This window comes from Puma concolor, chromosome A2 (genome assembly GCF_028749965.1).
Source record: "Puma concolor isolate L17-30 chromosome A2, mPumCon1.1.hap2, whole genome shotgun sequence".
Lineage (NCBI taxonomy): Eukaryota > Metazoa > Chordata > Mammalia > Carnivora > Felidae > Puma > Puma concolor.
In genome coordinates this window covers 68,955,603-68,968,095 of record NC_141668.1, presented here as the reverse complement: position 1 = coordinate 68,968,095, position 12,493 = coordinate 68,955,603, and the positions used below count along the sequence as shown (strand labels likewise).

Genomic DNA, 12,493 nt, shown 5'->3' with positions numbered 1-12,493 from the left:
GGCAAGTGCATCAAGTGCAATCGGCCAGATGTCAACAGTTTTCAGATCAGGTATGTTAAGATGTGAAGACAGCTGAATGTTTAAAAAAGAAGAACAAGAAGTTTCCTGAGGAAATAAAACACATAAAGGACATCCTTCCCTCAAGTAATCCCTTGTTAACCAAAGAGAAGAATGCAGAAGGAAGTACAAGTTTAACTGAAGACTAACGTAAAAATAAGGCTGTGTGGCAAAACACAGCTGCTATTGCATTTTCAGGGGGGCAGGCCAGGGGAATAACACCACGTCCCTGGTGTGACATATGACCTTTCCCTTTCGTTGAGCCCATTATTATAAGAAGCATCTCAGAAGTTATAGGAATAAGAGACTGAGGATTTAATTTCATTGAAAATAAGACGATTTTACAAGCTACACGATCAATACAACTCTTCAAAAAAATCTAAAGAAGATGATTCCCATGCAGGACCCTGAGCAGAAAACCACTTTCTTCTCATTTGTTGGCCTCATTTTGGGCTTTGGAAATGCTGTCTTTAAATAAAGACTTGTCTTCCCTAAAACTAAGCACTTACTCATACAGTTGTGTGTGTGTGTTTACTTGTTTGTTTGTTTGTTTTTGTTTTTGTTTTTTTTTTGGGGGGGGGGTTGGTCATATAACCATGAATTCACACCTGAAGCTTTTTCTATACAATGGTCACCGTCACAACGTCTTCACTAGCAACAATCACAATCTCATATTTTATTACTATTTCCTCTGTTATTTTTTATCCAGCTCTCCCAAAGCAGTCTTGCTATTCCTCTCTCTTTACTGGTATTAGCCTGAGGATACCCTTATACGTTTGGTTTCTAGTTCCACAGCCTTTCTGAAATCTCTTTCTTTTTTATTAGTTTGGCATAGTAAGAGACAGTCATTTCTAATCATTTTTGCCATGTTTTATTTTGCCTCAGTTTTCAATAATTCTTACCTTTTGCTCATTTAGACATCATATACAAGCAAAATAGGTTTCAGGGGGAAAATGCCATTAAATAAAAGGTAAATAAAAGAAATTTATAAATTCAGATAAAAGAATAAAAGATATAAATAAATAAAAGTTAAATAAAAGAAATTAAGAAAGAAAGAAGGAAGAAAGAAAGAAAGAAAGAAAGAAAAGAAATAAAAACCTCTGTGTTTACTATAAGTGGCATTTTATAAATGCAGAGACAACGATTATCTTTAACCAAATGCTATATATTTGCCTTTTTTGTCTAAAATTTATTTTGGGTAAATATCAGCATCAATAAATCCAAGAGACTTCATATGTTATGATGTTTTAAAACTAAAATTCTTTCAGCAGAGTTTACCAATTGTATTCACAGTGTTTGCATAGCATTTATTTCACATAAAGATAAAATTATCAAATGAGCACTTTATTCAAATTGCCAAACTAACCAAGGTATAAAACATTCTGTAATTAATACTGAGTTATAAAAATATGTTCCAAATTAAGAAAAAGAGGTCCCAAAAGATATTAACATCATTGCAATGCTATGTAGTAGCCTGTGAATTAAAAATCAATTTTCAAATAATTTTGACATAAATTTTAAATGTCTACATTTTAACAATTATTTATATTTTTCTAATAATTAATTTAAAGTAATGGCAGAGGATAGAAAATTTTTCTATCAGCTATTATTTTCAGCTTTCTTCACATAATAAGTATGCACACCTTGCAGTCTTCCACAGTGCCTAGGTGGTCTTCTCTGATTTCAAGTGATTAAAATAAAACAGTTATGTCTTACCTTATAAAGTTTGTCAAACTGGAATTAAAGACTGATTAAGCAAATGCCAACGGCAAGGACCATTGTTGGGGATGGAGTTAGCTATTTGATATTGTTCTGTTCTGTGGAAAAAAAAATTATCTTTGCTTTTGGAACTTTTGCAATCTTTTATTTGTGTTTATTAGCCTAAGTTAAAGCAAGAGTGGTCAGGCATTTGGCCAGGGTGCAAGATCTGGGTGGGATCAGTAAGTAATTTAAAGGAACAGTGTCCTCTTGGAACAAGTCTATGTTCTCCAAACTGTTATAAAAATAACTTGAGCAGATTTTCTACATTTTCGGCATTTATTGACAGCCTGCCTTTGTGTCTCATACCATATCCTCCTTCTGTTTCTACATTTCTTTGCCTGGGGTGTGCTCTGTGTGATACTAGTTCCTAACTGCTCTGTGAGGGAGTGTAAATGACAACAGACTCAGATGCAAAACTGGTTTTTCAAGAGAGGCAATGGATTGAAATTATTGAAGCTGAATGAAGAGTATAGAGAAGTTCCTTATTCTAGCCTTTCTATGTCTGTGATTTTTGAAATTTTTCATACTACCATTGGTATTATATACAGTGAAAGAGTGATCTGAATTTAGTTCTGGTTTTGTCTCTAATATGGGGACCTCAGTTTCCCATTTATGAAATGAGGGAGTGAATAATTATTTATCAAGATCCTTCCAAAGTATAACACAAGAGCTAGGTTTACAGTGGTCATATTCTGAGCTCTCTGTTCCAGAAAGGTAGTCACTGAAGTGGCTCCGTTCTCTTTTTTCCTGTTTTCTACCTTCTGGTTACAACCCATATTAAGATGTTTATCAGTGCAAAACATACTGCCACGAAGCCACTCGACTCCTAGACAAGTAACAGACAGGCTTCTCAAGGAACTGTCTCACAGAGAGTAGCAAGATGATCAGAGATAGCAACACAAATCTTCACGTTATAATTATTTAAAAGTAGCCTTCTTAGGAAAGCATTTTGACATTTACAGATACACTTATTGTAACATAATAGCTTCTACTTCATGAACATTTTACCAGGTGTGAGGCACTGCGCTAAATGCTTCATTCACATAATGGCATTTAGCCCTCCCAAAGCATCACCACCTACGGTACAGTAAGTGTTGTAAGAATTCATTTTGCAGATGAGGATGTTGAGGCAGAGAAGAGTGTGGTAAGACTTTCTCACTGTCATACTAATGCTAGAGAATGCCAGAACAGGATCTTAACTCAGATGTATCTGAACCCTGAGCCTCACTTACAACAACTAACGCATTATTAAATTACGTGTCTGGGTAAACGTTCATGTTTTCATGGTTTCTGCACCACAAAGCAGTTTTTGAGGAACCGAGGAAATTTTGTGAGGCTTTGGTAATAGAAAAACAGTGGGTAACTGTGCAGAAGTACAAATGGAATTTCCCAGGAAGCAACCACATATATACCTTAAATAACCTGTGGATGTTTGCCACACTTATCACTTTTGTGAGATGAGAATCGTGGGACAAGGAAGTGGCTTTTTTTCAGGTCAATTCCTTTTTTTTCTGGGGTAAAGTACCAACTTGCGGAATAATAATAATACCTCTAAGAAGCAACCAGGCAACTCCTGGAGGGGAGAAATGGACTAAAGCCCTCCTGCTTCAGAAGTGTTCTGACTGAAGTTGGTGACAGGTTGGAGTCCTGCCTGCTCATCGTTTTCCTTTCATCCCCCAAGGTCAAATAGGGTAACCCACACCCAGGGTTTTCCACCTTTCATTCCTAGGTGTGGCAATCAGCACTACATTGGTTGATTGGGTAGATGACTCTGAAGAAAATCTTCTGTCCATTTACATGAAAAGGCTAGTTATATAAGGCAATTGGCTTTACGCACGGAGAAGCAAAATGGCTGGTGAAGAATGCAGTCTTAATCCTAATGGGTGGTCTTCAATTAGTGTGCAATTGGACATACACAGTCCAAATAAGGGAACATGGAGAATGATGATGACTAGAAAAGGCAACTTGGAGTCCATGACCTTCTGACAGTTGTTCTGTAGCAAAGACCTTTTTTTTTTTTTAATTTTCATTATGCTTTTGTTATTGCTTATAGGGGCGCTACCTCCTTTATACACCCACTAGACAACATCTACCTTAATATCTCTAATTTTTCTATTACTGTGCACAGTGCTGGCTGTAGCAAAGTCTTCATAGAAGAAAGAAGCACACTATTTTTACTATTATTACTGTAATGGCCTAGAATAAGTACTCAAGAAATATTTATTGAGTGATTACTCGAACTAATTTTTTCATATTTATCAATCACTTGAGAACTGTGATACAATAGCTTGTTCTCTTCCAGAGATTTACTAGACAAGGAATCTTTTCGCATCTTTTTCAAAAATGTTTAATACTCTACCACAGTAGAATCTATGTTGGCTTTATTTGTTTTGGTACCAGTGCCGAGATGTCCGTTTCAGTAATGATGGTATTTGGGGTCCTAGAAACATTTAAAAGGAATCAAAGTCTGGGATGACTTGTGTATATTGGAAGGTTTTATCTGCTTGAGGTTACAGAAATAATGAAAAGGCTAAGTAACATATCAGATCAAACTTGTATTGAAGTTATACATCTGGACCAAGACCAAGCTATAGCATAATGTTTCACAATCTTCTCCCAATTTCCCTGACCTTTCACAGTGCTGATCTAGAATAGAAAAGAACATTATCAACTCAGAATGGAGAAGCCAAAGACTTTTTTGCCCAATTTGGAGTTATCTGTAATCATTAGAGGTCCCCTTCTATTATTTTTCCGTATAAAATCTTGAGATAGTAGAGTTGGGTTTTTTTGGTTTTTGTTGTTGTTGTTGTTGTTTTGTTTTGTTTTTGGTTTTTTTGCCCCAAAGCTCTGGAGCTTCTGGGATTCACCATCTTTCTTGGCTCTAAGGGTATGACTTGAACATTCTCTCATGTCATTCATCCGTAAATTAGAGGGACACCAAAATGGATTTGGTTCTGTTTATCAACTAAGGAAAGGATTAAAAATATTCAAAGACAACAAGGAAGTGAAAATTATCATTGGTAATAAAACATAGGCAATGTGTCATTGCTTCAGTATGGAGCAGTGTGACTACAGCGCACCTCCCCTCACCAAATGCTGATTGAGTTGACTCTTCTGCATTCTCTTTACTCACTTACGGTTTGTATTGTTTGTTCCCTGATATATCTGGATTGTTTGTCATTTGGTCTTCAGCTTGAGTAATCGTGTCACAAATGTAACACACAGTGCCCTAGACCACCGTGACAGCATAAATTCCCACTGTCCCAATCTCAATTGTTAAAATCTTTCTTTAAAATTTTCCTTCAATATTGATATTTCCTTTTTGCATTTATTCTTTACTACGATCAAATTAATTCATGCCAAAAAACCAGAGTACTCTCTGGAAAAATTTAAAATTTTCCTGTCTGATAAATGTCTCAAAGTGCTTAGGTCTTGTGGTACCATAGGTTTGAATGTTAAGGTTTTTTAATTTTTGTTTGTTTTTTCAAAATTATTCCCTTCAGTTAGTGGATAGGGCAGTATTAACTTTTTCATGCAGAGTCCACTAAAAAAGAAAGATCAGATCTATTTAAGCCTTGCCCAAACTCTTGTTTTAATGGAGAAAATATTTTCTATTTTTCGTTTAGTTGATTTTACTTTCAGGTATTAGAAAATATTATACTAGGATGCCTGGGTGGCTTAGTCAGGTAAGTGTCTGACTTCGGCTCAGGTCATGATCTCATGGTTCATGAGTTCAAGCCCTGCGTCACGCTCTGTGCTGACAGCTCAGAGCCTGGAACCTGCTTTGGATTCTGTCTCTCTTGCTCTCTCTCGCTCTCTCAAAAATAAATAAACATTAAAAAATTTTTTTAATGTAGTACTGTATTGGGGTGAATTATTTAATTTCCCACTAGATGGTATTGGAGCTTTTCTTGTATGAGGGGCAAAGAAGAGCATCAAATATCAGAACTGAAAGGAAACTTAGACACAACTTCTATTTGATTTTTCCATTTCACAGATGATAAACTAGAGGTAGGTGTTGTGACCCACCCAAAGGTCCTAGCATGAGTCGGTGAGGGAATAGAGTTTAGATCTTTGTGTGGTAGCTGGCCATCTTTCTTTAATCCTGAAGCCCTCAGGATTGCTTGGCCTTTGTACCGTCCAGGTTTGTGCCACAGCAGGAGAAAAAGGATGCTGGTCTATGGCCAACAATATATGTTTTAAAAATTTTTTTTTTCAACGTTTTTTATTTATTTTTGGGACAGAGAGAGACAGAGCATGAACGGGGGAGGGGCAGAGAGAGAGGGAGACACAGAATCGGAAACAGGCTCCAGGCTCCGAGCCATCAGCCCAGAGCCTGATGCGGGGCTCGAACTCACGGACCGCGAGATCGTGACCTGGCTGAAGTCGGACGCTTAACCGACTGCGCCACCCAGGCGCCCCTACAATATATGTTTGAAAAATATGGATTTGCTTTAGAGGCCAATGGCTCAGGACAAATTATCATGAGCTAAATTCCTGCATGTAATGAGTCTCACATCTCACTATGTATGCCTGGACTATCAAAGGCAATGAACACCAGTCCTTGAAGAACTGTCTCCTCTGGGTTTGGGTAGGTTCGCCTGAGAAGCTGGGGATTATTACAAAGATTTCAGTGACCAACTGTGCATATTATTGATACCTAATCAAAATACATCCAGAAATATAAGAAGACATCATCATCTGTATGTGTAAGTTTCAGAAACTCAACACCCATCTGGATGTTGTGGTCAGTCCTTTTGTGATTTAATAAGAATATCCCCCAAAAGGAAGTTTGTAAAATAATTCAAATTTCTGGAACTAAAATGCTTTAAGAACATTAAGTAACATTATGCCACATTATACCAACCCATGACAACTCTGGTTTACAGAACATTGTCCCTATTTGAAGTAATAGAGTCAACTGTTTGCATTACATCTAAATTATGTAGTTTCTCCTATATAGTTTCTGTCCTTTTAAATTCTGCAATAAGAGTAGACTATTCATGGACAAAGTTTACAGCAAAAGAGACCTGAGGTGAGTTAATATTTTTACTATTTTAGGATATGAAAAATATTTTAATAAAATAACACTCTACACAAGTATAAGGTGTATATTATAGTCATTATTTATTATTTATATCCAGAACTATAGACTCTGAAATTACACATGTATAATTTTTTTAGGGAGAAAGCTTTTTTACTTAAGAAATTCAGAAGCCAGTACACTAAGTGTCAGGACTTAAATAATGAAGCGCTTTAAGTGCAAGGATTCTTTGATTTGAAGGTGTTCAGAGCAGATGGGCCAATGTGGAAAACAGATCACCAAGATTTGGGGATTTAGTGAGGCTTGAGAGGAATTTGCAGGGAGGGGAAAACTTAGTAACCAGAGAAGTGAGAAGAGAGTCTTTTGAGTAGATGAAGCACCATGATGAGCAATGGTAGGGAGATGGGGTTCCGCCCAGCAGGCCAAGGGATTGCTGTGGAAATTGGCAGCACACGTGTGTTCCTGGAGCAGCACAATTTCCAAGAACTGGCTACAGAGTGGGGACAAGCAGTCTGGAGAGCAGAAGCCAAGAAGGTGTTCCTGGCAAGTTGTCTAGCTGAGTGCTGCAAGTGTCAGCCCTGTTGAACCACCCTGGGAGGTTAGTACTATTTTATCATTCTCATTTTACAGATGGGGAAATTGAGGGACAAAGGCATCTTGCAACGAGCTCAAGATCACATATGCAATTTCTAGAGTCCAGAATTAAAAACCAGGTGTGAGAGTCCACACAGAAAATCACAATGCAATGCTTCCTCCTACTTCCACAATGTGGCCTCTTTTCTCCCTCTCCTTGTGCAGTTTGGTCTCTCAGACCTCAGGTCTATTTTTTTGGCTGTTCAGAATGATTTGATAATTATCCATCTGTGTTCCAGGGATCAGGCAATCATAGGGTCCCCCTACTACTCTGCCATCTTAACTTCTCTCTTTACATAATTTTTAATGTAATTTTTACTTAATTATATATTTTCCATTATGTTAATTGACCAAATTCGGAAATGCCAAATACGCAAATTAGGACTGACCCTGGGTCTTGAGGGACTATTGATTGAAAAAAGATATTTGGGCACCACCTTGTGGGGCTTTGTGGAAAGACACAGTGTGAGAGTCCGCTTGCCTACTATCATTAACAGATTAAAATTCTTAATTGCTTACGATGCTGAATGGGTAGAATGTAAATTGCTTTCTATAAAATTTTCTGGGTAAGGAAATAAGAGAGTAAGTCAAAGAGATGGCAAAATTACTTTTATGTATGAATCAAGAAACTAACATCTGATGAAATTCCAAACGTATTTATTTAACAAGCATTAACTCACATACAGTTCCTAGTATATGTGAGGCATTGGGTAAAAAATAAATAACACCTAGTCACTTCAGCTCAGTGAAAGAGATAAGGAAGTAAAAGGCAGTGGCAAATTTTACCAAAAAAATATTTTTTAAGTAATCGAAAGACAAATGCTAGTTAATGATACCATGTTGATGTGTTTGGAAGCAAAATACACTGTTACCCACAACTTAGTCTGAAATGCATCAGATAAAAAGAAGATGGATAAAGCCATGTGTAGATGGATAGATATATGATGGAGCAAATATGTCCGTTATTGATCACATGTTAATCATGGAATCTAGATGGTGGGTAGTGAGTTTACTGTGTAATTCTGTCAACTTTTCTGTATGTTTGAAAATTTTCATTAAAAAATATTTAGTGAAAAAAAACAGGTAATGACAATACAGTACGATGATATCTATAAAAGAGACCTGGGAAGAAGGCACCCGGTCCACACTGTGACACAGAAGTTGGAAGTCCAGGGAGCAGAAGATAAATAGACATTTCTCTGATGCCATGCTAAAGGGTTTAGACTTTATCTTGAAAGCAACAAGGAGCCACTGAATAGTTTTAAGCAGAGGAGAGACATGATCACATTTTCATTTTAGGAAAATCACTCTACTGGCTATGTGAAGAATTAATTGGAGGGAAGCAAACCTGGAGACTGAGAGACCTATAAGGAAACTTAGCAAAATACCAATGAAAGATAAGACTCTCAAATACCAGCAGCAGAGATGGAAAGAAGTGAACAATTCTGAGAAATACTTAGGAAACAGAACCAAAGAGCTTACTACCTAATTGGCTTAGGAAAGGAAAGGAAATGAAAAAGCACAGCGTCCAGTAGTTTGCTGAAGAGGATTTAGCAACTGGCTCTCTGAAAAAAAAGTGTGTATACATATGTACACAAGTTTATGTAAGCTTATTATAAATGTTACTGATATAAGGAGTATATAGTGTATTTATAGGTGTTACTTACAAATAATAACAAGATATACAAATTTCTGCATTATGAATTCCATATAGCAACTTGATTCTCATAGAATGCTTTCATTTATTTTTGCCAAATTCTTGTATCCTTAGTCAACCTCTGGTTGCAATTGATGCCTGACTATAGTTCTAACAGGGATGTTGACTGATATTTCCATTTTCTTTAGCAAATATTCCCCTTCTTTCATTTTTCTATGGTACTTATGTTAGTGTATAACTGTTGGTATCTCTTTCCTCCCACTATTCACACCTCCCCATAGGAGAAGGAGTTAGATTTATCCTGAATGATGGGCACGATAGTCTAACACACATTCGTCCAAGTTTCCTGTATCAACATCCATCATCACAAAATAATGTTCTAATAGCCTGAGCATTTGCCTAATTTATACACCATGTGTGAATGCTTCTAATGATACATAGTCCATTCCTTTTACAGTATTACACATGTAATATAGAGGATCATACCCCATACTAGAAAAGTGTATTTTTCTCAAGACTTTTACTGCCCGACAACTGTCATAATAACCACAATGCAAATGGCCCTTCCAGAGTCATGTAATACATAACCTGCAGAACTATAGGTTTCAGCCCTGTGTAACAACACACTTTTCATGCAATTAATATTTTGGTATAAAAAGTATAAATTTGTTTGCAATTTATTATATATTTTTTCAATTTTATTATTTTATTATTTATTTATTTATTGAGAGAGACAGACAGACAGACAGACAGAGAGCGTATGTGGATGAGTGGGGCGAGGGGCAGAGAGAGAGAATCTCAAGCAGGCTCCAAACTTAGAGCAGAGACCAATGCAGAGCTTGATCCTACAACCCTGGGATTATGACCTGAGCCAAAGTCATGAGTCAGATGCTCAACCGACTGAGCCACCCGGGTGCCCCTATTATATCTTATCATTTGTATTAACTTATTAAAAACTTGAAATTTTGGATGCATACTGTTTTTTTTGCTCATTTGATTCCATTTGAGTATCACCAATCTGTTGAATATGCAGGACTCCATAGGATGCATTATAGAATAACTTTATTTTACTTCCCACCGTCCTTTTGTTTCTATTTTTGAGGCCAGGATATATATCATATATATATATATATATATATATATATATATATATATATATATGATATATATGATATATATTTATATTTTTTTTTTCCCTTTTTGCCACTTGGATCACAGGTTGGTGCCCTAAGTCTTTGGGTCAGTCTTTTATATAAAAATCATTTCTTTCACATTTAATTATAAACACTATCTTCTTTCCATAATCAAAATATCTATTCCCATATAGTAGTCCAAACTCTGAGCTTGAAGATTCTCCTCTCCTCAGCTGGGATTCACTTCAAGCTGGAAGCCTGCAATAGGAAAAGGGGCATAGTCAACTCTCCCACTTCCCCACTTTGTGTCTGTCTGTCTTTCACACACTCACGAAGAGCAGGTAGACCAGCAGGAAAGAACTACTTCACTGCCTTGCGGTGGTTTTGGAAGGTATTAAAGTGATCTCTTTCTCCACTGTGGAGTTCTCCCTCATTCTTTGGGAGACTGCGTCACTGGGGATCTCTCATCCCATGTTCTTTTAAAGCCAGCTAGGTCTCTTCTGTGGGGGTGGGGGTGGGGGTTGAACTCCCCCTCCTCTCACCCAGCCTATTCCCAAAGGAACACCTCCAGTGTCTCTCAGCTGAGGTCACCTTACTCCCACCAGAAAGCCCTCTTATTGACTGGGTTATGCTGCCTCTCTTGCCCTTGTGGCCCTCATCCTGTCCACAGGGTACACTCAGGCATCGTTTATCCTGACAAACTCCAGGAATGAAAGTTCTTTCCAACCTTCAGAACAACCAAGCTGGCCTTTGGAGTTTTCAGGCATGGCTCAGACAACAGACCATCATGTTCTCTACAAGTGTCTCTGTTCCAGCTTGTACAGATCAAGCCCTCCATGGACAACAGCACTCTCAGATCTCTCCTAGGGAATTAGGAGTAAGATTTTCTGGACATGAATTTCTTCAAAGAAATCTCTCTCAGATTCTTCAGTTTCAAGCCCCTTTCAGGAGGGTTTGGGGTCTTTAGTCTACAAAATCTATTCTAGCCCTGCACGGTGGTAGCATCTCACTTTGGAATGTGGGAGTAATCATCACCTATTATTCTGTCCCAGTCTAGCGGGGCTTTAGCTAGTTACTAGAAATGACAAATTTATTTTTAACATCTTATTACTCAAACAAACATGTTGTATGAGCATGGATAAATCCCGAAACAGAAACAGAGAAATGAAAACAGTTGTGCATGGTGGGAATATATGAATTTCAAGACATTTCCTTCAATACTGTTTTCACAGTAATATTTTTAAATTTTTGAGTTGGAATGGAAGCATTCATATAGTTGTGTAACTTTTCATTATGCATTTCTTTCATCATGATTTAATAAATAATGAGGGGAACAATGATGACTGTAACGTATCCCACCCTCAAGAAATTCATAAACTATATAAATATATTGCAATATAATAGGTAATAGCATTATTACAGTATATAATTATGTGTGTGTGTGTGTGTGTGTGTGTGTGTGTGTGTGTGTGAAGAGTCAAAGGATCTAACCTAGGCACAGTAGGCAGGGTGCTAAGGAGTTTGGGAAGATAGACATTACTTCCAGCTATAGGAGACTTCAAAGAGGAACTGAGTGATATATTTTGTGGGATGAATAGAATTTAATTTTTCTAATTCTTGGAGAAGGACATTCCAGAAAAAAAAAAGGAACAAAGGTGTATTCCTGGGCGGTGGATTGTGGAATTCCTCAGTTCTTGTCTTCTCAAAGAAAAGAATTCGGTTGAGAGACCCGATAGAGAGATAGAGAGTTAAAGTAGCAAAGGTCTTCTATGTAGCAGAAGTACACTCCAAAGACAGAGGAGAGGACTGACCCAAAGGTAGGGGTGCAGCATGCTGAGTTTCTCATTGTGTTCTTTTATGGGGTTTATTTGGTCTCCTCCCTCTCATCTTATTATTATCACTCCATCTTGGGTCTGCCTTGGTTTCCTCCCCTCCAACCTTTCTGGTAAGTCTGTGTTAGTCATCTTCCCATGAGTGTAGGCGTAACCCATGTTGGGGGCCCAAACCGCATTGCACATGGTATTATAATGATATCATTACAGCCTCAGAATTACTAGTGCACATGGTCTTTCATAAGTGTGCATGCTCCGAAGTTGGGGAAGTCCCTGTACCCAGTATCTTCTGCTTATCAGTCTGTGCTAGGCCAAAAAAGGGGTTGGTCTAAGGGAACTGGGGCAGCCTCTTGGCAGAGATGGGGTAGTCCCTGGC

The 12,493-nt window shown here is 37.5% G+C and overlaps 2 protein-coding genes across 2 annotated transcripts in view; one reads left to right on the top strand and one right to left on the bottom strand.

Annotated features, from left to right (window-relative positions):
* COL28A1 (collagen type XXVIII alpha 1 chain) overlaps positions 1-1,927 on the bottom strand; it is a 177,858-nt gene extending 175,931 nt beyond the window's left edge. The window contains exon 1 of the mRNA XM_086695633.1: positions 1,774-1,927. The gene's annotated coding sequence lies outside the window, so the exon portion shown is untranslated. The remainder of the gene's footprint in view (positions 1-1,773) is intronic.
* Positions 1-12,493, top strand: part of MIOS (meiosis regulator for oocyte development) — a 124,325-nt gene that overhangs the window by 55,026 nt on the left and 56,806 nt on the right. The window lies entirely within an intron of this gene.